The sequence below is a fragment of the Lepisma saccharinum genome, chromosome 26 (genome assembly GCF_977018435.1).
Source record: "Lepisma saccharinum chromosome 26, izLepSacc3.1, whole genome shotgun sequence".
In the NCBI taxonomy this organism is placed as follows: Eukaryota; Metazoa; Arthropoda; class Insecta; order Zygentoma; family Lepismatidae; genus Lepisma; species Lepisma saccharinum.
Window position 1 is genome coordinate 53,194,757 of NC_139254.1, and position 25,972 is coordinate 53,220,728.

General features: G+C 37.8%; 7 non-coding genes across 7 annotated transcripts; all 7 read right to left on the reverse strand.

Annotated features, from left to right (window-relative positions):
- Positions 1-891: 891 nt before the first annotated feature.
- Positions 892-964, reverse strand: TRNAM-CAU (transfer RNA methionine (anticodon CAU)). Its single transcript has one exon. It is a non-coding gene; the product is annotated as a tRNA-Met (tRNA).
- A 3,303-nt stretch (positions 965-4,267) lies between these two features.
- On the reverse strand, positions 4,268-4,340 carry TRNAM-CAU (transfer RNA methionine (anticodon CAU)). Its single transcript has one exon. It is a non-coding gene; the product is annotated as a tRNA-Met (tRNA).
- Positions 4,341-7,632: 3,292 nt separating this feature from the next.
- TRNAM-CAU (transfer RNA methionine (anticodon CAU)) lies at positions 7,633-7,705 on the reverse strand. Its single transcript has one exon. It is a non-coding gene; the product is annotated as a tRNA-Met (tRNA).
- Positions 7,706-10,987: 3,282 nt separating this feature from the next.
- TRNAM-CAU (transfer RNA methionine (anticodon CAU)) lies at positions 10,988-11,060 on the reverse strand. The gene has a single exon. It is a non-coding gene; the product is annotated as a tRNA-Met (tRNA).
- A 3,296-nt stretch (positions 11,061-14,356) lies between these two features.
- Positions 14,357-14,429, reverse strand: TRNAM-CAU (transfer RNA methionine (anticodon CAU)). The gene has a single exon. It is a non-coding gene; the product is annotated as a tRNA-Met (tRNA).
- Positions 14,430-17,711: 3,282 nt separating this feature from the next.
- TRNAM-CAU (transfer RNA methionine (anticodon CAU)) lies at positions 17,712-17,784 on the reverse strand. Its single transcript has one exon. It is a non-coding gene; the product is annotated as a tRNA-Met (tRNA).
- Positions 17,785-21,299: 3,515 nt separating this feature from the next.
- Positions 21,300-21,373, reverse strand: TRNAM-CAU (transfer RNA methionine (anticodon CAU)). The gene has a single exon. It is a non-coding gene; the product is annotated as a tRNA-Met (tRNA).
- Positions 21,374-25,972: the final 4,599 nt, after the last annotated feature.

Here is a 25,972-nt window from a genome sequence, read left to right on the forward strand (position 1 = left end):
CATCATTACTCTACGTTATATAAGTATACTTATGTTATAGTTAATAACTATGTAATATGTATGCATGCTATTTAATCTCACTCATATTCACATTATTTATGTTATATTAATGCCGCTGTAATTGGAGATATACTTTCTCTGTAGAAGGCAAATAAATAAATAAACCAATAGAAACTAGCAGCTGAGCCAGTACCACACAACTAGTCCCAAGTCCAACTGTAGATTCCAGCAGGAGATCTAGCCTCGTGTGATTCAGGCATAGGTTACAACTGTTCATGTAATCTCTAGAGTGAATCTTCTTTTGTAGATGTCACTCTTGTCTGATGAACGTCTTAATTATTCTAATAATATCTGAACACGAATACAAATTATGTAGTTCTAAATTATGTAACCTTCTCCACTCATCTGTCTCCTCATCCCTTTTAGGTCCAAATATGTTTCTAAGGATCTTATTTTCAAAAACTCTCAATTTATGTTCCTCTTTCAATGTAACGGACCAATTATAATAATATCTACACAAATTTTTACGTATGTTTCTTGGAAGACTGTCATTTATACATGGAAAGAAATGGTTAAGGTTTTACGGATACAAAGCGGAAGCAAATGAAGTCTCTCCTCATATCACAAATGTGTCGAAATCTTCCGAAAGTATTTTTTCACCATCTACACCTTACTTTCGGATTGCAGTGCCCAAAACTCCCACTAAGAAAAAAGTAATATAAGTTGCTGTTACAATTATTAGAAAGTTTATAAATTCTTCTCAGACATTTATTTCGAGCTTAATCCGATTAAACGGAAATGCATTTAGTAATATTTTTAATGTCACTATCATATTGGCTATACGTTAAGACCATTAGTAATTAAATGAAGCCAGTGTGTATTAAAAACTTGTGCCCCGGGTGAGGATCGAACTCACGACCTTGAGATTATGAGACTCACGCGCTGCCTACTGCGCTACCGAGGCACCTGCCTCAGTATTGCGCGTTTAATTTTCTTTCATGACAACTGACGACAATTTAATGTATTTTCTGCACTAAACTTGAAAAATTCGGAACTCCTGATAATTTCTTCCACTTTGTTTAAGTGAAGTCTACTTTAGGTAACGGTTCCTATTGTTTTATGATTTCTCCTATATGGAATTTTGGCAATCATTGTCACACGAAATTTGAACCTTCCTTAAAGTAATGAGCACTGTTTGGACTCGAAAAAAGAGTTATTTATGTTGAAAAAAGCAACTTAAAAAATACCTTACGCAAGCATGCACACTTCCCATGGACAAGATATTTTCCGTTGACAAGCGGCTGTAAATATCGTAGAAGCTTGGGAATGAATGTAGAAGTAAATCGGAACCTTAGTAGAATGCATTTAGGGACTTTATTTTAATGTTAAGAGAACCAAACCTGGCCTGCCTAATCTAACCAACTACGAAAGAATATATTGAACAAGTTCTTAAGTAATCGCTAAAACTCTGCAGTATGTGAAAATCGAACCATGTTAAAATTGCATTCGAAGCATGATGAAATGGTAATAAAACAAGAGGAACTTGTTCCGTACTTTATTATACACAGGAAGTTGATGATATGATGAAATTGATAAAGGGAAACTCACAAAGAACACCTACATTTCAGGTTTGGAATCGAACCTGAAAGCATGTAAAGTATCTGACGACAATAAGAGATAATCATCCATGCCTTCTCGATGGCCGCTAATAGATAATACTGTCGGACTGTCATGAAGAGCTGCCAGGTTCGGACGCAGGAGGAGACACACAGAATGGTTCAAATTTCACTTTAAACTGTAGGTCCAGTCCCGATTATCCTTTCTGTGCGTAAAGTGGACTTAAAACCACAAATCAATCAATCAATTTTACAGCTTATTAGCATTTAGACCATTCGGCGCCCAGCAACGAGTCCGAACTTGATAAAACGAAGAAAAGCAAGCATTGCGAGTGAAGCGAGCAAGAAAATTTTACGAAAAGTGTTTTTATTTGCATAACATTTGAAGTTGTGGGCGGTGATTGCACCCTGCAGGTACACTTGGCCGTCATTGTTTGCCCCCCTTGAACTCATTTCCGACCAAGGCTGGTGGGGGGGGGGACAATGCTCCCATGCCGCCATTGTGGTTGCGCCACTGTATATTAAGGTTCATTTTCTTTGGTTTTAACACAATTTGTCTGAGTATACTTACCTACTGACTTTTTCCATGTCTTGTGCGCTCGCAGACGTCACTTTCGGTAACGTTTTGTGCGCTCTCGTGTTAGAGATGGGGTTCCTCAATGCTCTTAATGTCTAATGTCTTTGGAAATGTCGGCATGTAGTATTAGAGAAAGAGAACGAGTACGTTCTCTTATTTGAAAACTTTATAATGCAACGTTGTGTGTGTACGTGCTCAAATATTGTAAAACTACTGCAAATACAGGGTGGGTCACAAAAACCTGACGATTTTTAAAATTATATAACGCAGTAAACGATAAGAGTTCGTGTTTATTCATATGCTAGCCTTACAGCCATATGTATGCTATTATTATTATTATTATCGAAAATAAAAATATGATTTACACCAACATTAAGTGCGGAAAATAACATATTGTTAAAGGAGTTTCAACAACGAAAGTGAGGTGCATTGCGTCCCACGCTTCCATGGTGACTGAAATGGCAGCTAAAGCGACGCAAAAACGAAACAACAACGGGCAGATTTTGTTCCCCAGAAGACCGACTCCAGCAGTGTGTGGACGAAAATGGGCGCCATTTGCAAGACGTTATTTTCCGCACTCTTGACTGATTGATTTGGTGCTTTAAGTCCACTTTATTCACAGTAAGGCTAATCGGGACTGGGCCTACAGTTTAAAGTAGGATCCGAACCAGCATGTGCCTCCACCGGTTATCGAACCCATGACCCCTTGATTACAAAGCGCCGACGCTACCACTGCGCCATCAGGGAGGCCTATTTTCCGCACTTAATGCTGGTGTAAATCATTTTTTTTTTCAGTAATAGTGGCATACATATGACTGTAAGAATAGCATATGAATGAAGACGAACTCTTTTTATTCACTGTGTTATATCATTTTAAAAATCATCAGTTTTTTCTGCCAAACTAATTGCTTATCATTTAGTAGCTTCGCATAAATTGTTATGAATCTAAAATTACTAAATATAGTAGACTGCAGACTTCTGGAATCTGCCTCTCTCCAGAAACAACCCATTGATTTATACAAGGAAATCTAAATTCTTGCAAAGTCTGCAAGTCTGCAAAATATGCATGTTATTTTTCTAGGTTTGCATTAAAATATTTCATGGCTCGAGGAGGATGGGGTCCTTTTCCCCCTTGTCCCCCCGGGTACGGGCCTGGTTGTGTATATATATATTTGTGCGAGCACATCATTACTCTACGTTATATAAGTATACTTATGTTATAGTTAATAACTATGTAATATGTATGCATGCTATTTAATCTCACTCATATTCACATTATTTATGTTATATTAATGCCGCTGTAATTGGAGATATACTTTCTCTGTAGAAGGCAAATAAATAAATAAACCAATAGAAACTAGCAGCTGAGCCAGTACCACACAACTAGTTCCAAGTCCAACTGTAGATTCCAGCAGGAGATTTAGCCTCGTGTGATTCAGGCATAGGTTACAACTGTTCATGTAATCTCTAGAGTGAATCTTCTTTTGTAGATGTCACTCTTGTCTGATGAACGTCTTAATTATTCTAATAATATCTGAACACGAATACAAATTATGTAGTTCTAAATTATGTAACCTTCTCCACTCATCTGTCTCCTCATCCCTTTTAGGTCCAAATATGTTCCTAAGGATCTTATTTTCAAAAACTCTCAATTTATGTTCCTCTTTCAATGTAACGGACCAATTATAATAATATCTACACAAATTTTTACGTATGTTTCTTGGAAGACTGTCATTTATACATGGAAAGAAATGGTTAAGGTTTTACGGATACAAAGCGGAAGCAAATGAAGTCTCTCCTCATATCACAAATGTGTCGAAATCTTCCGAAAGTATTTTTTCACCATTTACACCTTACTTTCGGATTGCAGTGCCCAAAACTCCCACTAAGAAAAAAGTAATATAAGTTGCTGTTACAATTATTAGAAAGTTTATAAATTCTTCTCAGACATTTATTTCGAGCTTAATCCGATTAAACGGAAATGCATTTAGTAATATTTTTAATGTCACTATCATATTGGCTATACGTTAAGACCATTAGTAATTAAATGAAGCCAGTGTGTATTAAAAACTTGTGCCCCGGGTGAGGATCGAACTCACGACCTTGAGATTATGAGACTCACGCGCTGCCTACTGCGCTACCGAGGCACCTGCCTCAGTATTGCGCGTTTAATTTTCTTTCATGACAACTGACGACAATTTAATGTATTTTCTGCACTAAAATTGAAAAATTCGGAACTCCTGATAATTTCTTTCACTTTGTTTAAGTGAAGTCTACTTTAGGTAACGGTTCCTATTGTTTTATGATTTCTCCTATATGGAATTTTGGCAATCATTGTCACACGAAATTTGAACCTTCCTTAAAGTAATGAGCACTGTTTGGACTCGAAAAAAGAGTTATTTATGTTGAAAAAAGCAACTTAAAAAATACCTTACGCAAGCATGCACACTTCCCATGGACAAGATATTTTCCGTCGACAAGCGGCTGTAAATATCGTAGAAGCTTGGGAATGAATGTAGAAGTAAATCGGAACCTTAGTAGAATGCATTTAGGGACTTTATTTTAATGTTAAGAGAACCAAACCTGGCCTGCCTAATCTAACCAACTACGAAAGAATATATTGAACAAGTTCTTAAGTAATCGCTAAAACTCTGCAGTATGTGAAAATCGAACCATGTTAAAATTGCATTCGAAGCATGATGAAATGGTAATAAAACAAGAGGAACTTGTTCCGTACTTTATTATACACAGGAAGTTGATGATATGATGAAATTGATAAAGGGAAACTCACAAGGAACACCTACATTTCAGGTTTGGAATCGAACCTGAAAGCATGTAAAGTATCTGACGACAATAAGAGATAATCATCCATGCCTTCTCGATGGCCGCTAATAGATAATACTGTCGGACTGTCATGAAGAGCTGCCAGGTTCGGACGCAGGAGGAGACACACAGAATGGTTCAAATTTCACTTTAAACTGTAGGTCCAGTCCCGATTATCCTTTCTGTGCGTAAAGTGGACTTAAAACCACAAATCAATCAATCAATTTTACAGCTTATTAGCATTTAGACCATTCGGCGCCCAGCAACGAGTCCGAACTTGATAAAACGAAGAAAAGCAAGCATTGCGAGTGAAGCGAGCAAGAAAATTTTACGAAAAGTGTTTTTATTTGCATAACATTTGAAGTTGTGGGCGGTGATTGCACCCTGCAGGTACACTTGGCCGTCATTGTTTGCCCCCCTTGAACTCATTTCCGACCAAGGCTGGTGGGGGGGGGGGACAATGCTCCCATGCCGCCATTGTGGTTGCGCCACTGTATATTAAGGTTCATTTTCTTTGGTTTTAACACAATTTGTCTGAGTATACTTACCTACTGACTTTTTCCATGTCTTGTGCGCTCGCAGACGTCACTTTCGGTAACGTTTTGTGCGCTCTCGTGTTAGAGATGGGGTTCCTCAATGCTCTTAATGTCTAATGTCTTTGGAAATGTCGGCATGTAGTATTAGAGAAAGAGAACGAGTACGTTCTCTTATTTGAAAACTTTATAATGCAACATTGTGTGTGTACGTGCTCAAATATTGTAAAACTACTGCAAATACAGGGTGGGTCACAAAAACCTGACGATTTTTAAAATTATATAACGCAGTAAACGATAAGAGTTCGTGTTTATTCATATGCTAGCCTTACAGCCATATGTATGCTATTATTATTATCGAAAATAAAAATATGATTTACACCAACATTAAGTGCGGAAAATAACATATTGTTAAAGGAGTTTCAACAACGAAAGTGAGGTGCATTGCGTCCCACGCTTCCATGGTGACTGAAATGGCAGCTAAAGCGACGCAAAAACGAAACAACAACGGGCAGATTTTGTTCCCCAGAAGACCGACTCCAGCAGTGTGTGGACGAAAATGGGCGCCATTTGCAAGACGTTATTTTCCGCACTCTTGACTGATTGATTTGGTGCGTTAAGTCCACTTTATGCACAGTAAGGCTAATCGGGACTGGGCCTACAGTTTAAAGTAGGATCCGAACCAGCATGTGCCTCCACCGGTTATCGAACCCATGACCCCTTGATTACAAAGCGCCGACGCTACCACTGCGCCATCAGGGAGGCCTATTTTCCGCACTTAATGCTGGTGTAAATCATTTTTTTTTCAGTAATAGTGGCATACATATGACTGTAAGGATAGCATATGAATGAAGACGAACTCTTTTTATTCACTGTGTTATATCATTTTAAAAATCATCAGTTTTTTCTGCCAAACTAATTGCTTATCATTTAGTAGCTTCGCATAAATTGTTATGAATCTAAAATTACTAAATATAGTAGACTGCAGACTTCTGGAATCTGCCTCTCTCCAGAAACAACCCATTGATTTATACAAGGAAATCTAAATTCTTGCAAAGTCTTAAAAAAAATATGCATGTCATTTTTCTAGGTTTGCATTAAAATATTTCATGGCTCGAGGAGGATGGGGTCCTGGTCCCCCTTGTCCCCCCGGGTACGGGCCTGGTTGTGTATATATATATTTGTGCGAGCACATCATTACTCTACGTTATATAAGTATACTTATGTTATAGTTAATAACTATGTAATATGTATGCATGCTATTTAATCTCACTCATATTCACATTATTTATGTTATATTAATGCCGCTGTAATTGGAGATATACTTTCTCTGTAGAAGGCAAATAAATAAATAAACCAATAGAAACTAGCAGCTGAGCCAGTACCACACAACTAGTTCCAAGTCCAACTGTAGATTCCAGCAGGAGATTTAGCCTCGTGTGATTCAGGCATAGGTTACAACTGTTCATGTAATCTCTAGAGTGAATCTTCTTTTGTAGATGTCACTCTTGTCTGATGAACGTCTTAATTATTCTAATAATATCTGAACACGAATACAAATTATGTAGTTCTAAATTATGTAACCTTCTCCACTCATCTGTCTCCTCATCCCTTTTAGGTCCAAATATGTTCCTAAGGATCTTATTTTCAAAAACTCTCAATTTATGTTCCTCTTTCAATGTAACGGACCAATTATAATAATATCTACACAAATTTTTACGTATGTTTCTTGGAAGACTGTCATTTATACATGGAAAGAAATGGTTAAGGTTTTACGGATACAAAGCGGAAGCAAATGAAGTCTCTCCTCATATCACAAATGTGTCGAAATCTTCCGAAAGTATTTTTTCACCATTTACACCTTACTTTCGGATTGCAGTGCCCAAAACTCCCACTAAGAAAAAAGTAATATAAGTTGCTGTTACAATTATTAGAAAGTTTATAAATTCTTCTCAGACATTTATTTCGAGCTTAATCCGATTAAACGGAAATGCATTTAGTAATATTTTTAATGTCACTATCATATTGGCTATACGTTAAGACCATTAGTAATTAAATGAAGCCAGTGTGTATTAAAAACTTGTGCCCCGGGTGAGGATCGAACTCACGACCTTGAGATTATGAGACTCACGCGCTGCCTACTGCGCTACCGAGGCACCTGCCTCAGTATTGCGCGTTTAATTTTCTTTCATGACAACTGACGACAATTTAATGTATTTTCTGCACTAAAATTGAAAAATTCGGAACTCCTGATAATTTCTTTCACTTTGTTTAAGTGAAGTCTACTTTAGGTAACGGTTCCTATTGTTTTATGATTTCTCCTATATGGAATTTTGGCAATCATTGTCACACGAAATTTGAACCTTCCTTAAAGTAATGAGCACTGTTTGGATTCGAAAAAAGAGTTATTTATGTTGAAAAAAGCAACTTAAAAATACCTTACGCAAGCATGCACACTTCCCATGGACAAGATATTTTCCGTCGACAAGCGACAATAAATATCGTAGAAGCTTGGGAATGAATGTAGAAGTAAATCGGAACCTTAGTAGAATGCATTTAGGGACTTTATTTTAATGTTAAGAGAACCAAACCTGGCCTGCCTAATCTAACCAACTACGAAATAATATATTGAACAAGTTCTTAAGTAATCGCTAAAACTCTGCAGTATGTGAAAATCGAACCATGTTAAAATTGCATTCGAAGCATGATGAAATGGTAATAAAACAAGAGGAACTTGTTCCGTACTTTATTATACACAGGAAGTTGATGATATGATGAAATTGATAAAGGGAAACTCACAAAGAACACCTGCATTCCAGGTTTGGAATCGAACCTGAAAGCATGTAAAGTATCTGACGACAATAAGAGATAATCATCCATGCCTTCTCGATGGCCGCTAATAGATAATACAGTCGGACTGTCATGAAGAGCTGCCAGGTTCGGACGCAGGAGGAGACACACAGAATGGTTCAAATTTCACTTTAAACTGTAGGTCCAGTCCCGATTATCCTTTCTGTGCGTAAAGTGGACTTAAAACCACAAATCAATCAATCAATTTTACAGCTTATTAGCATTTAGACCATTCGGCGCCCAGCAACGAGTCCGAACTTGATAAAACGAAGAAAAGCAAGCATTGCGAGTGAAGCGAGCAAGAAAATTTTACGAAAAGTGTTTTTATTTGCATAACATTTGAAGTTGTGGGCGGTGATTGCACCCTGCAGGTACACTTGGCCGTCATTGTTTGCCCCCCTTGAACTCATTTCCGACCAAGGCTGGTGGGGGGGGGACAATGCTCCCATGCCGCCATTGTGGTTGCGCCACTGTATATTAAGGTTCATTTTCTTTGGTTTTAACACAATTTGTCTGAGTATACTTACCTACTGACTTTTTCCATGTCTTGTGCGCTCGCAGACGTCACTTTCGGTAACGTTTTGTGCGCTCTCGTGTTAGAGATGGGGTTCCTCAATGCTCTTAATGTCTAATGTCTTTGGAAATGTCGGCATGTAGTATTAGAGAAAGAGAACGAGTACGTTCTCTTATTTGAAAACTTTATAATGCAACATTGTGTGTGTACGTGCTCAAATATTGTAAAACTACTGCAAATACAGGGTGGGTCACAAAAACCTGACGATTTTTAAAATTATATAACGCAGTAAACGATAAGAGTTCGTGTTTATTCATATGCTAGCCTTACAGCCATATGTATGCTATTATTATTATTATTATCGAAAATAAAAATATGATTTACACCAACATTAAGTGCGGAAAATAACATATTGTTAAAGGAGTTTCAACAACGAAAGTGAGGTGCATTGCGTCCCACGCTTCCATGGTGACTGAAATGGCAGCTAAAGCGACGCAAAAACGAAACAACAACGGGCAGATTTTGTTCCCCAGAAGACCGACTCCAGCAGTGTGTGGACGAAAATGGGCGCCATTTGCAAGACGTTATTTTCCGCACTCTTGACTGATTGATTTGGTGCTTTAAGTCCACTTTATGCACAGTAAGGCTAATCGGGACTGGGCCTACAGTTTAAAGTAGGATCCGAACCAGCATGTGCCTCCACCGGTTATCGAACCCATGACCCCTTGATTACAAAGCGCCGACGCTACCACTGCGCCATCAGGGAGGCCTATTTTCCGCACTTAATGCTGGTGTAAATCATTTTTTTTTTCAGTAATAGTGGCATACATATGACTGTAAGGATAGCATATGAATGAAGACGAACTCTTTTTATTCACTGTGTTATATCATTTTAAAAATCATCAGTTTTTTCTGCCAAACTAATTGCTTATCATTTAGTAGCTTCGCATAAATTGTTATGAATCTAAAATTACTAAATATAGTAGACTGCAGACTTCTGGAATCTGCCTCTCTCCAGAAACAACCCATTGATTTATACAAGGAAATCTAAATTCTTGCAAAGTCTGCAAGTCTGCAAAATATGCATGTTATTTTTCTAGGTTTGCATTAAAATATTTCATGGCTCGAGGAGGATGGGGTCCTGGTCCCCCTTGTCCCCCCGGGTACGGGCCTGGTTGTGTATATATATATTTGTGCGAGCACATCATTACTCTACGTTATATAAGTATACTTATGTTATAGTTAATAACTATGTAATATGTATGCATGCTATTTAATCTCACTCATATTCACATTATTTATGTTATATTAATGCCGCTGTAATTGGAGATATACTTTCTCTGTAGAAGGCAAATAAATAAATAAACCAATAGAAACTAGCAGCTGAGCCAGTACCACACAACTAGTTCCAAGTCCAACTGTAGATTCCAGCAGGAGATTTAGCCTCGTGTGATTCAGGCATAGGTTACAACTGTTCATGTAATCTCTAGAGTGAATCTTCTTTTGTAGAACGTCTTAATTATTCTAATAATATCTGAACACGAATACAAATTATGTAGTTCTAAATTATGTAACCTTCTCCACTCATCTGTCTCCTCATCCCTTTTAGGTCCAAATATGTTCCTAAGGATCTTATTTTCAAAAACTCTCAATTTATGTTCCTCTTTCAATGTAACGGACCAATTATAATAATATCTACACAAATTTTTACGTATGTTTCTTGGAAGACTGTCATTTATACATGGAAAGAAATGGTTAAGGTTTTACGGATACAAAGCGGAAGCAAATGAAGTCTCTCCTCATATCACAAATGTGTCGAAATCTTCCGAAAGTATTTTTTCACCATTTACACCTTACTTTCGGATTGCAGTGCCCAAAACTCCCACTAAGAAAAAAGTAATATAAGTTGCTGTTACAATTATTAGAAAGTTTATAAATTCTTCTCAGACATTTATTTCGAGCTTAATCCGATTAAACGGAAATGCATTTAGTAATATTTTTAATGTCACTATCATATTGGCTATACGTTAAGACCATTAGTAATTAAATGAAGCCAGTGTGTATTAAAAACTTGTGCCCCGGGTGAGGATCGAACTCACGACCTTGAGATTATGAGACTCACGCGCTGCCTACTGCGCTACCGAGGCACCTGCCTCAGTATTGCGCGTTTAATTTTCTTTCATGACAACTGACGACAATTTAATGTATTTTCTGCACTAAAATTGAAAAATTCGGAACTCCTGATAATTTCTTTCACTTTGTTTAAGTGAAGTCTACTTTAGGTAACGGTTCCTATTGTTTTATGATTTCTCCTATATGGAATTTTGGCAATCATTGTCACACGAAATTTGAACCTTCCTTAAAGTAATGAGCACTGTTTGGATTCGAAAAAAGAGTTATTTATGTTGAAAAAAGCAACTTAAAAATACCTTACGCAAGCATGCACACTTCCCATGGACAAGATATTTTCCGTCGACAAGCGACAATAAATATCGTAGAAGCTTGGGAATGAATGTAGAAGTAAATCGGAACCTTAGTAGAATGCATTTAGGGACTTTATTTTAATGTTAAGAGAACCAAACCTGGCCTGCCTAATCTAACCAACTACGAAATAATATATTGAACAAGTTCTTAAGTAATCGCTAAAACTCTGCAGTATGTGAAAATCGAACCATGTTAAAATTGCATTCGAAGCATGATGAAATGGTAATAAAACAAGAGGAACTTGTTCCGTACTTTATTATACACAGGAAGTTGATGATATGATGAAATTGATAAAGGGAAACTCACAAAGAACACCTGCATTCCAGGTTTGGAATCGAACCTGAAAGCATGTAAAGTATCTGACGACAATAAGAGATAATCATCCATGCCTTCTCGATGGCCGCTAATAGATAATACAGTCGGACTGTCATGAAGAGCTGCCAGGTTCGGACGCAGGAGGAGACACACAGAATGGTTCAAATTTCACTTTAAACTGTAGGTCCAGTCCCGATTATCCTTTCTGTGCGTAAAGTGGACTTAAAACCACAAATCAATCAATCAATTTTACAGCTTATTAGCATTTAGACCATTCGGCGCCCAGCAACGAGTCCGAACTTGATAAAACGAAGAAAAGCAAGCATTGCGAGTGAAGCGAGCAAGAAAATTTTACGAAAAGTGTTTTTATTTGCATAACATTTGAAGTTGTGGGCGGTGATTGCACCCTGCAGGTACACTTGGCCGTCATTGTTTGCCCCCCTTGAACTCATTTCCGACCAAGGCTGGTGGGGGGGGGGACAATGCTCCCATGCCGCCATTGTGGTTGCGCCACTGTATATTAAGGTTCATTTTCTTTGGTTTTAACACAATTTGTCTGAGTATACTTACCTACTGACTTTTTCCATGTCTTGTGCGCTCGCAGACGTCACTTTCGGTAACGTTTTGTGCGCTCTCGTGTTAGAGATGGGGTTCCTCAATGCTCTTAATGTCTAATGTCTTTGGAAATGTCGGCATGTAGTATTAGAGAAAGAGAACGAGTACGTTCTCTTATTTGAAAACTTTATAATGCAACGTTGTGTGTGTACGTGCTCAAATATTGTAAAACTACTGCAAATACAGGGTGGGTCACAAAAACCTGACGATTTTTAAAATTATATAACGCAGTAAACGATAAGAGTTCGTGTTTATTCATATGCTAGCCTTACAGCCATATGTATGCTATTATTATTATCGAAAATAAAAATATGATTTACACCAACATTAAGTGCGGAAAATAACATATTGTTAAAGGAGTTTCAACAACGAAAGTGAGGTGCATTGCGTCCCACGCTTCCATGGTGACTGAAATGGCAGCTAAAGCGACGCAAAAACGAAACAACAACGGGCAGATTTTGTTCCCCAGAAGACCGACTCCAGCAGTGTGTGGACGAAAATGGGCGCCATTTGCAAGACGTTATTTTCCGCACTCTTGACTGATTGATTTGGTGCTTTAAGTCCACTTTATTCACAGTAAGGCTAATCGGGACTGGGCCTACAGTTTAAAGTAGGATCCGAACCAGCATGTGCCTCCACCGGTTATCGAACCCATGACCCCTTGATTACAAAGCGCCGACGCTACCACTGCGCCATCAGGGAGGCCTATTTTCCGCACTTAATGCTGGTGTAAATCATTTTTTTTTTCAGTAATAGTGGCATACATATGACTGTAAGAATAGCATATGAATGAAGACGAACTCTTTTTATTCACTGTGTTATATCATTTTAAAAATCATCAGTTTTTTCTGCCAAACTAATTGCTTATCATTTAGTAGCTTCGCATAAATTGTTATGAATCTAAAATTACTAAATATAGTAGACTGCAGACTTCTGGAATCTGCCTCTCTCCAGAAACAACCCATTGATTTATACAAGGAAATCTAAATTCTTGCAAAGTCTGCAAGTCTGCAAAATATGCATGTTATTTTTCTAGGTTTGCATTAAAATATTTCATGGCTCGAGGAGGATGGGGTCCTGGTCCCCCTTGTCCCCCCGGGTACGGGCCTGGTTGTCTATATATATATTTGTGCGAGCACATCATTACTCTACGTTATATAAGTATACTTATGTTATAGTTAATAACTATGTAATATGTATGCATGCTATTTAATCTCACTCATATTCACATTATTTATGTTATATTAATGCCGCTGTAATTGGAGATATACTTTCTCTGTAGAAGGCAAATAAATAAATAAACCAATAGAAACTAGCAGCTGAGCCAGTACCACACAACTAGTTCCAAGTCCAACTGTAGATTCCAGCAGGAGATTTAGCCTCGTGTGATTCAGGCATAGGTTACAACTGTTCATGTAATCTCTAGAGTGAATCTTCTTTTGTAGATGTCACTCTTGTCTGATGAACGTCTTAATTATTCTAATAATATCTGAACACGAATACAAATTATGTAGTTCTAAATTATGTAACCTTCTCCACTCATCTGTCTCCTCATCCCTTTTAGGTCCAAATATGTTCCTAAGGATCTTATTTTCAAAAACTCTCAATTTATGTTCCTCTTTCAATGTAACGGACCAATTATAATAATATCTACACAAATTTTTACGTATGTTTCTTGGAAGACTGTCATTTATACATGGAAAGAAATGGTTAAGGTTTTACGGATACAAAGCGGAAGCAAATGAAGTCTCTCCTCATATCACAAATGTGTCGAAATCTTCCGAAAGTATTTTTTCACCATCTACACCTTACTTTCGGATTGCAGTGCCCAAAACTCCCACTAAGAAAAAAGTAATATAAGTTGCTGTTACAATTATTAGAAAGTTTATAAATTCTTCTCAGACATTTATTTCGAGCTTAATCCGATTAAACGGAAATGCATTTAGTAATATTTTTAATGTCACTATCATATTGGCTATACGTAAAGATTATTAGTAATTATATGAAGCCAGTGTGTACTAAGAACTTGTGCCCCGGGTGAGGATCGAACTCACGACCTTGAGATTATGAGACTCACGCGCTGCCTACTGCGCTACCGAGGCACCTGCCTCAGTATTGCGCGTTTAATTTTCTTTCATGACAACTGACGAAAATTTAATGTATTTTCTGCACTAAACTTGAAAAATTCGGAACTCCTGATAATTTCTTTCACTTTGTTTAAGTGAAGTCTACTTTAGGTAACGGTTCCTATTGTTTTATGATTTCTCCTATATGGAATTTTGGCAATCATTGTCACACGAAATTTGAACCTTCCTTAAAGTAATGAGCACTGTTTGGATTCGAAAAAAGAGTTATTTATGTTGAAAAAAGCAACTTAAAAATACCTTACGCAAGCATGCACACTTCCCATGGACAAGATATTTTCCGTCGACAAGCGACAATAAATATCGTAGAAGCTTGGGAATGAATGTAGAAGTAAATCGGAACCTTAGTAGAATGCATTTAGGGACTTTATTTTAATGTTAAGAGAACCAAACCTGGCCTGCCTAATCTAACCAACTACGAAATAATATATTGAACAAGTTCTTAAGTAATCGCTAAAACTCTGCAGTATGTGTAAATCGAACCATGTGAAAATTGCATTCGAAGCATGATGAAATCGTAATAAAACAAGAGGAACTTGTTCCGTACTTTATTATACACAGGAAGTTGATGATATGATGAAATTGATAAAGGGAAACTCACAAAGAACACCTGCATTCCAGGTTTGGAATCGAACCTGAAAGCATGTAAAGTATCTGACGACAATAAGAGATAATCATCCATGCCTTCTCGATGGCCGCTAATAGATAATACAGTCGGACTGTCATGAAGAGCTGCCAGGTTCGGACGCAGGAGGAGACACACAGAATGGTTCAAATTTCACTTTAAACTGTAGGTCCAGTCCCGATTATCCTTTCTGTGCGTAAAGTGGACTTAAAACCACAAATCAATCAATCAATTTTACAGCTTATTAGCATTTAGACCATTCGGCGCCCAGCAACGAGTCCGAACTTGATAAAACGAAGAAAAGCAAGCATTGCGAGTGAAGCGAGCAAGAAAATTTTACGAAAAGTGTTTTTATTTGCATAACATTTGAAGTTGTGGGCGGTGATTGCACCCTGCAGGTACACTTGGCCGTCATTGTTTGCCCCCCTTGAACTCATTTCCGACCAAGGCTGGTGGGGGGGGGACAATGCTCCCATGCCGCCATTGTGGTTGCGCCACTGTATATTAAGGTTCATTTTCTTTGGTTTTAACACAATTTGTCTGAGTATACTTACCTACTGACTTTTTCCATGTCTTGTGCGCTCGCAGACGTCACTTTCGGTAACGTTTTGTGCGCTCTCGTGTTAGAGATGGGGTTCCTCAATGCTCTTAATGTCTAATGTCTTTGGAAATGTCGGCATGTAGTATTAGAGAAAGAGAACGAGTACGTTCTCTTATTTGAAAACTTTATAATGCAACGTTGTGTGTGTACGTGCTCAAATATTGTAAAACTACTGCAAATACAGGGTGGGTCACAAAAACCTGACGATTTTTAAAATTATATAACGCAGTAAACGATAAGAGTTCGTGTTTATTCATATGCTAGCCTTACAGCCATATGTATGCTATTATTATTATTATTATCGAAAATAAAAATATGATTTACACCAACATTAAGTGCGGAAAATAACATATTGTTAAAGGAGTTTCAACAACGAAAGTGAGGTGCATTGCGTCCCACGCTTCCATGGTGACTGAAATGGCAGCTAAAGCGACGCAAAAACGAAACAACAACGGGCAGATTTTGTTCCCCAGAAGACCGACTCCAGCAGTGTGTGGACGAAAATGGGCGCCATTTGCAAGACGTTATTTTCCGCACTCTTGACTGATTGATTTGGTGCTTTAAGTCCACTTTATGCACAGTAAGGCTAATCGGAACTGGGCCTACAGTTTAAAGTAGGATCCGAACCAGCATGTGCCTCCACCGGTTATCGAACCCATGACCCCTTGATTACAAAGCGCCGACGCTACCACTGCGCCATCAGGGAGGCCTATTTTCCGCACTTAATGCTGGTGTAAATCATTTTTTTTTTCAGTAATAGTGGCATACATATGACTGTAAGGATAGCATATGAATGAAGACGAACTCTTTTTATTCACTGTGTTATATCATTTTAAAAATCATCAGTTTTTTCTGCCAAACTAATTGCTTATCATTTAGTAGCTTCGCATAAATTGTTATGAATCTAAAATTACTAAATATAGTAGACTGCAGACTTCTGGAATCTGCCTCTCTCCAGAAACAACCCATTGATTTATAGAAGGAAATCTAAATTCTTGCAAAGTCTGCAAGTCTGCAAAATATGCATGTTATTTTTCTAGGTTTGCATTAAAATATTTCATGGCTCGAGGAGGATGGGGTCCTGGTCCCCCTTGTCCCCCCGGGTACGGGCCTGGTTGTGTATATATATATTTGTGCGAGCACATCATTACTCTACGTTATATAAGTATACTTATGTTATAGTTAATAACTATGTAATATGTATGCATGCTATTTAATCTCACTCATATTCACATTATTTATGTTATATTAATGCCGCTGTAATTGGAGATATACTTTCTCTGTAGAAGGCAAATAAATAAATAAACCAATAGAAACTAGCAGCTGAGCCAGTACCACACAACTAGTTCCAAGTCCAACTGTAGATTCCAGCAGGAGATTTAGCCTCGTGTGATTCAGGCATAGGTTACAACTGTTCATGTAATCTCTAGAGTGAATCTTCTTTTGTAGAACGTCTTAATTATTCTAATAATATCTGAACATGAATACAAATTATGTAGTTCTAAATTATGTAACCTTCTCCACTCATCTGTCTCCTCATCCCTTTTAGGTCCAAATATGTTCCTAGGGATCTTATTTTCAAAAACTCTCAATTTATGTTCCTCTATCAATGTAACGGACCAATTATAATAATATCTACACAAATTTTTACGTATGTTTCTTGGAAGACTGTCATTTATACATGGAAAGAAATGGTTAAGGTTTTACGGATACAAAGCGGAAGCAAATGAAGTCTCTCCTCATATCACAAATGTGTCGAAATCTTCCGAAAGTATTTTTTCACCATTTACACCTTACTTTCGGATTGCAGTGCCCAAAACTCCCACTAAGAAAAAAGTAATATAAGTTGCTGTTACAATTATTAGAAAGTTTATAAATTCTTCTCAGACATTTATTTCGAGCTTAATCCGATTAAACGGAAATGCATTTAGTAATATTTTTAATGTCACTATCATATTGGCTATACGTTAAGACCATTAGTAATTAAATGAAACCAGTGTGTATTAAAAACTTGTGCCCCGGGTGAGGATCGAACTCACGACCTTGAGATTATGAGACTCACGCGCTGCCTACTGCGCTACCGAGGCACCTGCCTCAGTATTGCGCGTTTAATTTTCTTTCATGACAACTGACCACAATTTAATGTATTTTCTGCACTAAACTTGAAAAATTCGGAACTCCTGATAATTTCTTCCACTTCGTTTAAGTGAAGTCTACTTTAGGTAACGGTTCCTATTGTTTTATGATTTCTCCTATACAGAATTTTGGCAATCATTGTGACACGAAATTTGAACCTTCCTTAAAGTAATGAGCACTGTTTGGACTCGAAAAAAGAGTTATTTATGTCGAAAAAAGCAACTTAAAAATACCTTACGCAAGCATGCACACTTCCCATGGACAAGATATTTTCCGTCGACAAGCGGCAGTAAATATCGTAGAAGCTTGGGAATGAATGTAGAAGTAAATCGGAACCTTAGTAGAATGCATTTAGGGACTTTATTTTAATGTTAAGAGAACCAAACCTGGCCTGCCTAATCTAACCAACTACGAAATAATATATTGAACAAATTCTTAAGTAATCGCTGAAACTCTGCAGTATGTGTAAATCGAACCATGTTAAAATTGCATTCGAAGCATGATGAAATGGTAATAAAACAAGAGGAACTTGTTCCGTACTTTATTATACACAGGAAGTTGATGATATGATGAAATTGATAAAGGGAAACTCACAAAGAACACCTGCATTCCAGGTTTGGAATCGAACCTGAAAGCATGTAAAGTATCTGACGACAATAAGAGATAATCATCCATGCCTTCTCGATGGCCGCTAATAGATAATACTGTCGCACTGTAATGAAGAGTTGCCGGGTTCGGACACGGGAGGAGACACGCAGAATGGTTCGAATTTCACTTTAAAATGTAGGCACGGTCCGAATTAGCCTCTCTTACTATAAAGTTGTCTTAAAACCATCAAAACTTAAAATCTAAGGCCTGGTTGCAATCGTATCATATAAATCACATGTTCTATTTATATTTCTGAGTTTTAGATATTTTGGTAATCAATAAGTTTCGGCAAAGCTAATTATTTTTCCATGTACTGAGTTGCAGTTTGGCTGAGAAAATAACTATTGTCTAACGTACAGTTTACAGTTTTATATAAGTATAATTGGTATAGAATATTCCGCCTATTACAAAGGCTCTTAAAAGTAAATTCTTCCAACAAATTGTTATATGCCACATTTTGTTGTAGTGGCCTATGTAATGTAATTTATGTAATATAAATATTCAAAATGTCTTCTGTATTTTATCCAAGGCTTTTCATGCAATTTATACATTGGTGAGCATTGTCGGCGATTGGCTTCCAAAACCCGAGGGGGGGGGGGCAAGGTGGCAAAACTGTGGGGGCAAAGGCAGTATATTTCCCTTTGTATATAAGATGTAGCATAGTGCGGGGGCAAAAGTGGCGAAAAGTGGGGGGCAACTGTCCCCCTCGCCTCCTAATCGCCGCCACTGTTAGTGACCATATAATTTAAGTATATTCAAGCCCAGGGGCGCCGGCTTGTCAAAATTATTGGGGGGGGGGGCTCTGATCACTGAAATAAATTAATGAATGACTCACACTCTCCCTTTTTTAAGTTTTGTCCTCAGTGTTCGGAATCTCATAAAAGCCCATGAATTCCTCAAAAATATCAAAATTTTTATTCACAGTTCTAATGCAGAATATTAATTGTCCACGGATGGATATGTCGCAAGTTTCGTCAACCATAATAGAAAAATATTCCCGACTTTTAATATCTGCTACCACGGAGCGCAAAACAGATCTCTCTAATATATCAATGATCTCGTTCTGAATGTCATGTAGCCCAAACGTCCCATCCACTAACCTATACCGCGTTTGGTAGAACCTGTCCCTCTTCCCGCGCTAGTTGCTCCCTGTCTTTTCTCGGTGCTGGGAAAAGTCAAAGCCAGGCAGCCAATTAAAATACGCAACGTCGCAACAGCGTCTACGTAAGCGCCTCTCTTCTGGCTTCCATTCGCTCCTCGCTGCCCAGCAGACGATTTTCTTCCTCGTTTCTCATTGGCACCGAAACTGTCGAGCACTCCCTAGCGCGGGAAGCGGGACAGGTTCTACCAAACGCGGTATAGTTCATGCACATCGTCTTTTGAAACTCTTTTTAGTAAAACTTTTAACAATACTCATAATTACATACTTAGTATATAGTAATAAGTCATGTGTTTTGCTGTCTCTGGTCATAGCCCCTCCAAAGTTGATGGTTTAGCCGTCTCAGCCCCCCCCCCCCCCAAAGTTGATGGTTTAGCCCCCCAAATTGATGGTCTAGAACATTTCAAATGTGTATTTAAAGTTAAGTTCATGTGGCACAATTCAGAGTAAACTTTACAAGAGAAGCAAAATAATACATTAGATTCTCTTAAGGAAAATAATTGGGGGGCTCTGCACCACATCATTAACATTGGGGGGGCTCGAGCCCCCCCAAGCCCCATGGAGTCGGCGCCTATGTTCAAGCCTATTTCTTACAATACTGTTGTATTGGGTCATAATACAGTTTATCCTTTCAAATTCTTAATATTTCTAATAACAACATACAATAATTGATATTTATATAAGCAACAACATCAAGGTCTTCTACTACATATACCTGAGGAAACAATTGTCCATTAATAAAGATGTAAAGTGAATAGTATTTCTCGTATTTGTTAGATACATAAAGCAAAACTATGTTAATTATGCAGCTCCATTTATATAATGCAATTATACCTTTTTAAATGCATCTTCTACACAAGTATTTTTTTAATGTAGTTTTAGATCTTCAGCGTACACAAGGCTTTTGGATGTATATAAATTATCTTATTTATGCTCTTACCTTTGAAACAAACGTTCTTCCAGCCACTGATATAATAGTTAATTTCAGTAACAACACAGATTTACGTTACTATGTTTGTAGAACAATAAACGCCGAAACAATTAAATCGATGCCAAGTTGTTTTTCGTGACAATCACAGTAATTGTTTATATACCGCGATGACAATGCTTTCTTTTCCTAGCGAATATACAGATGTATAATTATACTTATGTTCAAGCCACGACAAATGAAACTGATGTAGTGTGTCTAAGTATGTAGAATCCAGTAAGTTAATAATCTAACTTTCTTAGTCCCAACTTCATGAGAGCATGCTCCTTTTTCTGGTATGTTTTGAATGTTAAATAGTGCCAAATTCTGATGATTGTAATTTCTACACAAATTTATATGTATGTTTCTTGGAAGAATGCCATTTTTATATGGGAACAATGGGTTAATGATTTACGGATAGAAGGCGGACGCAAATGTAGTCTCTATTGATACCAAATGTGTCGAAATCTTCATAAAGTCTTTTTACACCTTAGTTTCGTATATTGCAGATTGCCCAAAAGTCCCACTTAGGTTGCTGCAACAACCATTAGAAAGTTTATAAATTCTTCTCTGACATTTAATTTGAGGTCAGTACCGTTAAAAGAAAATGCATTCAATATTCTTTTTTAATGTTACTATCGGATTGGCTAAGGTTAAGAGCATAGGTAAATGAATCGAGTGTGTACAAAACTTGTGCCCGGGTGAGGATCGAACTCACGACCTTGAGATTATGAGACTCACGCGCTGCCTACTGCGCTACCGAGGCACCTGTGTGTTTAGAGTGGGACCCGAACCAATACGTGCGTCCACCAGATATTGAACCTTTATTACAAAGTGACGGGCTCAGAATAATATTGCGATAACTATAAAGTATTGAATAACCTAAAAAATTTAGTCACCCCCTTAATCTGATGAAATTAGCCAGGATTTTGACACTCTTTTGGCCCAGATGAGTACATTTAGGATATTCAATCTATACGAGGGTGGTTCAGCATGCTCCGCCCCTGACCCATTTCCAGTGATAGTAGAGACCTGTAATTTTATATGTAAAATTGTTCATTTTTTAGACTAATATCCACAAAGTTTCAAGAATTTACAACAATTTCTCTTTTTGTTACACGCTGATGATCAGTAAGAAGCGTGGCCACATGTGAAACAATGGAAAAATCTGAGGTCCGAGCAGTGATAAAATATTCCTCAAGAAAAATCTAACACGGAAACACATCCATGCAGATATGGTGGGAACTCTTGGAGACTCTAGCCTTTCATATGACCTAGTGAAGAGATGGTGCCGTGAATTTAAATGTAGTCGGCAGACCTGTGAAGATGAGCATGGTGGTGGCCCGTCTGCAACGGTGACCACACCAGAAATGATTACAAAAGTGCATGACATGATTTTTTCAGACCGGCGAGTGACTGTCCGCCATAGAGCAGACACATGTGGCATCTCAACTGGCAGTGTGCATTCAATATTCATCATCATTTGTTAATGAAAAAATCTCTGCACATTGGGTCCCGAGAATGCTGACGGTCAACCAAAAGAGGACACGTCGTGTGACAAGTCAGAACCTGTTGCGGACAATAAAGGCTGACAAGCCAAAGTTTCTGAAGAGATTTGTTACAATGGATGAAACGTGGGTTCACCACTTCGATCCCGAAAGTAAACGCCAAAGCATGCAATGGAAACACCCCCCCCCCCCCCCATTCTCCACCCCCAAAGAAATTCAAGGTTCAACCATCAAAGGACAAAGTGATCTGTGTTCTGGGATGCAGAAGGAATCCTTTTGATAGATTATCTCCAACAGGGAAAGACAATCACAGGTGTTTATTTTGCAACCCTAATTGAAGAATTACGTACTGCCATCAAGGAGAAACGCGACGGAATGTTGGCCCGTGGTGTGTTGTTCCATTGTGACAATGCTCCCGGCCACACCTCCCAAGTTGCGGTGGCTGTAATTCATGCAGCAGGGTTCGAAATTGTCCCTCATGCCCCTTATTCTCCAGATCTGGCCCCCAGTGACTTCCACCTGTTCCCGAACATGAAGAAACACCTTTGTGGAAAACATTTTGCCAGTGATTCCGAGGTTATGGATGTTGTGAATGCTTGGTTGCAGACCAACCAAAAATAATTTTTTTTTCTGCTGGGATTGAAGCACTGGAAGGCCGATTGGAAAAGTGTGTTAATGTTGCAGGGGACTATGTTGAAAAGTGACAGTGATTTGGTTTTCCTACGAGGGTTCCTTCTATGTCAGGGGCGGAGCATGCTGAACCACCCTCGTACTGTGCGAGAACGTCACTTAGAAGACCTTTAGGTTCCTGACGAATAATAGAATAATTTTAAGTTCTTAATTTATATTATATTTATAGCTATTATATTATTTTTATATATATTATATTATTTAATTTCTAGCATATGAGTTAAGCTGCATTGCATTTTTCTTAGAAAAACCTTAATTGGAATGTTAAAGTTCTCATTTTATGCCTTCAATTTACTTCGCACCAAAGTTTCCGAAATCACACACAATACATTTTACACACTTTCCTCTACGTATTCATCTTTGGGATAGAATGACTAATATATATATATATATATATATATATATATATATATATATATATATATATATATATATATGTATATGTATATGTATATGTATATATATATGTATGTGTATGTATGTATGTATGTATATGTATGTATGTATGTATGTATATGTATGTATGTATGTATGTATATGTATGTATGTATGTATGTATGTATATATATATATATATATATATATATATATATATATATATATATATATATATATATATATATATATATATATATATATATATATATATACTGCTCCGTAGTCGAGCGGGTTAAGGCGTTCACTCGTCTTGAGATCGTTCGCTGCGGGACGGCGTAGGTTCGAATCCGGCTCGGTCGGAATTTATTCGGCCTACGTATAGGGCCGGTGGCAACCCACCATCGTGAGGAAATTGGAAGCTCCGAGTGAGTGAGTGAGCGAACCCGGTCAAGAAGACCTACAACAACGGCTGGGGGTTCGTCGGGCTGATCACCCGTCACCCCAATACTGGTCTAAGACCTCCACGCTATAACAGGTGACGGAGGAACAGTGTGGGAGGGAGACCAGCAGTCGGTAGGTAAGCCAAGGCCCTTCAAGGGCTGTAGCGCTGTGGGTTTAGTTTAGTTTATATATATATATAAATAGTTTATATATTCATATATATATATGAAGGGTACAGGGGAAAAAAGATGAATGTCACAAGAAATTTGAATGAATTTTAATGTTTGAAACGCTCTTACATCTACAATATGGCTTAGCACTGTATGAAATTTTTACATAATCTGAAGCATTATATTGTTTAACTAATGATATAACAGTGTGTCTAATAATGTAAAGACGAAGAACACATTTTTGGCAAAATTCGTTCTTAATGCACATTTTGTAGGTGAAAAATGATGAATGTCCATTATTCGCAGAGAAAAAAAGCAAAAAAAGATGAATGTCCATTTGAATTGTAAATACCTCAATAAAGAATATGAATGCTTTGTGAAATACACGAACAAAATGCAAATTCATAAAGTCACTCATTTGTCACTAAGAGGAAGATCTTCATAGAACCTTCTTCCACAGAATTTCTTCAAGTCTTGCAAGTCTTTATATTTTTCAAGAGAAATTGGAAGTGCCATATCATATTTTCTTGATGGATACACAAATTCAACTTCTTCTAAATAAGGCTGGATGTTTCTCTTGCATTTTTCAAGTGTGATGTGTTCCTGTGTAGTACAAGTTGAGTTGGTTGAGTGAGTACAATCTGAAGCTCACGGATGCCTTGTAACAAACAGGTAACTCAGCCATTACTCCACCTCTAAGTACACGGACTTTGTAACTGTATGAATGTGTATGTAAATTGGAGTCATCCTGATTTTGTCTTGGCCTTCTTCGTGAAACATCGTTAACAGTAATTAAACCCCCTAGATAACAGTTTTGTGGATTATAACTGTCCATTCTATTAAATTGCACAATTATGTTATTTCTTTCTGTGGGAGGTATCACGCAAAACTTTTCAAACGAGAGCACTTGCAGTCTGTCCCTGTTTCATGAGTACTGCACAGCATTTTCTTTCTAACATCACTCACCCTTTGTTCTCCCAAAGTTATCATCCACTTCTGGGTCACTCACTCATGGCGAACACTGTGAAACCAACAAAACCTGTATTCACACTGACAATGTTAGAACTGAGACGACAATGGGTCTGTCAAGTAAAGGTTGTTGTTGTTATATTGCGCAATGAGTCCGTATCGTACGCGACGATCTATTCCTACACAATGGATGGACAATCATCATTTTTGCCCTGTAAACCTAGGACATCTATCGTTTTCCCTGCACACGTTTTTTTAAACCTTCATTAAATATGTCTCTCTCAGCACTTTTAGCATGTTTTGACATTTTAACCGTTAGTGTGGACTGCCTTTAATATCAAGGAAGCAAAATATCAATTTTTGTGATTTTGTGACATTTATTTTTTTCCCCTGTACCCTATGTTCCCCTGTTATTCCTGAGTAAACAAAGAATGATCGATCACACAATTCGATTATTGATGGCGGGGAAAGAACTTCCGGTTTGGCGAATTTTCCAATGTAAACAAGTGGAATACAGATTGTCACCGAGCTCATTTTTTATAAAAGAACGGACACAAAATGGATCACTTGAAATTTTTGAGTGATGTAGAGAAAAAAGATACCTAGAAAAGATTGGCAATTTCCCGGATAGTTTTAATGCAGATATAAGGGACAATAGGCCTACTAATATTTTCCAAGGCAATGTTGATCTACCATGAGCTTCGTTTTTGAAAAGACTTCTCCAGGTTGAAATGAAGCTTGAAATACTTCGATAACAACAGTAAGAGAAATAATAATAATTACTACCTAATTGAATATATTTTATTCGAATTTAATTATTATTGTTGTTTATTATTATCATGCTATTCGATCCACAAGCCGAGTGAATATCCAGCACAACTATTTCCATTAATACTTTTACATTTCATAATTAAAAAAAAAAATCCTTTGCGCAACAGCCCTGAAAGGCCTTGGCTTACCTACCGACTGCCGGTCTCCCTGCCACGCTTTCCTTCGTCACCTCTAAGCGTGGAGATCTTCAACCAGTATTGGAATAGACGGGAGGTCGGCCCGACGTATCCCCAGCCGTTATAGTAGGTTTTCGTGACCGGATTACGCTCACTCACTCGGAGCTCCCCAATTTCCTCACGATGGTTGGTTGCCACCGGCCCTACACGTAGCCGAATAAATTCGACCAGAGCCGGATTCGAACCTACGCCGTCCCGCAGC